Raw genomic sequence first — 2,001 nt, forward strand, 5'->3', positions numbered from 1 at the left:
TTCCAACCAGGCTTTGGGCTGACTAATATTCTACAGCCTTTTAAATGTCTTTGTGGGAGGGGGAGTTATTGTGATGTTGTTTTAACTATTTATTTGTGCTTTTATCTTGTGTTTTTATCTGGTTAACTGCCCTGAGATCTTTTGATGAAGGGCAGTATATCATCATCATCATCATCAACAACAACAACAACAGCAAGTGTTGGTGCTGACCTTTAAAGCCCTAAAAGGCCTCGGTCCTGTATACCTGAAGGGGTGTCTCCACCACCATCGTCCAGCCCGGACACGGAGGTCCAGCACTGGGGGCCTTCTGGCGGTTCCCTCACTGTGAGAAGTGAGGTTACAGGGAACCAGGCAGAGGGCCTTCTTGGTAGTGGCACCTGCCCTGTGGAATGCTTTCCCAGCAGATGTCAAGGCAATAAACAACTATTTTAGTCTTAAAAGACAACTGAAGGCGGCCCTCTTTAGGGAAGTTTTTAATGTCTGACGCTGTATGGCTTTTTAATATTCAGTTGGAAGCCACCCAGAGTGGCTGGGGAAACCCAGCCAGATGGGTGGGGTATAAATAATAAATTATTATTATTATAGCAGCAGCAGCAACTTCTACTAGATCTTGCACCTCTGAAAGGTAATGGAAACAGACATCAACCTCCTGATGCTCAGAAAATGTGTCTTAGTGCTGCCGGATTTTGTTTTTCACTTACAACAGGACAACATGGCTATCCTTCTAGAATGTGTCGTGATAGGCTGAGAAAGGAAAGAGCTATTTAATTTAAAGTGAGACTAGAAACACAGCATGAAGCAAGGCAGTTGAGCAAATTATTTCCATGGGTTGGATAGCAGGCCCTGCAAAAAGACTGAGCAAATATGAATGTCACAATATTGGAATTTGCCATGCAAGTCAAAAAGCACTCTTTAATGTTTGAACCTCATAAATGATTAAACCTCATAAACCTCATATATATAGATATTCAGATGGGATCCATTTCCATGTAAGACAGACGTTATCAAGTTGGCCAGATGGAAACTGCTGGCAAGTCATCTACTATATTAAGTACCAGCCTGTTTGGTTAGTCCACTGAACGATAAAACAGAACCTCTTTTATTAAATACATTCATCTAAAAACCATGTCCTTGGATTCCACTGTCCTTCAGTCAGATTCCTGTTATAGGACGTCCAGTTGGCAATTTTTCTCACTTTCATTTCTGTGTTTTTGAGCGAAACTGGAGCTGATATGTAGACTTCTATAATTCACTCTATGCTGGTCTACTATTAAAGACAATGCAGAGGCTTTGGCAAGTGCAAAATGTGCTTGTTAGCTTGGTAGTAGTAGTAGTAATAATAATAATGATAATAATAATGATAATAATATTATAGTACCCCACCCATCTGATTGGGTTGCCTCAGCCACTCTCGGTGGCTTCTGATATGCACACATACACACACACTAAAACATTACACATTAAAAAGCTTGCATCTACAGGGCTGCCTTCAGATGACTTCTAAGAGTTATATAGTTACTCATCTCCTTGACGTCTGATGGGAGGGCGTTCCATAGAGTGGGTGCCACTACTGAGAAGGCCCTCTGCCTGGTTCCTTGTAACTTCACCTGTAGCAATTGAGTCAGCCCAATGGGGCCATGTGGCACCAGTCCTGAGAGCACTTTCCCCATATCAACAATCCTGAACCCTGTGATTGGCGGGTGATGCCTTGTTGGTAGTTGTCCAGTTGGCGCCAACCCATGACAGAGCCTTTTCAGTGGTGGTTCCCCAGTTGTGGAGTGCCCTCTCTTGTGAGGTACGCCTGTCTCCATCATTATTAGCTTTCAGGCAGAACTTGAGTACCTTTCTGTTTACCCAGGCATTTGGTGGCTGAAGAATATTTTTCTTCCCAGAAACTTCCAGATTGTTGGATGGGAAGTGTGTTTTCAATTGCAATCACTTTAGGAATGCCTTGTACTGTAATTGTTTTTAGAGTGCTTTGATTGGTTTTATAATGTTTGT

Source organism: Podarcis erhardii (assembly GCF_964252035.2).
Source record: "Podarcis erhardii genome assembly, chromosome: 8".
Taxonomy (NCBI): Eukaryota; Metazoa; Chordata; class Lepidosauria; order Squamata; family Lacertidae; genus Podarcis; species Podarcis erhardii.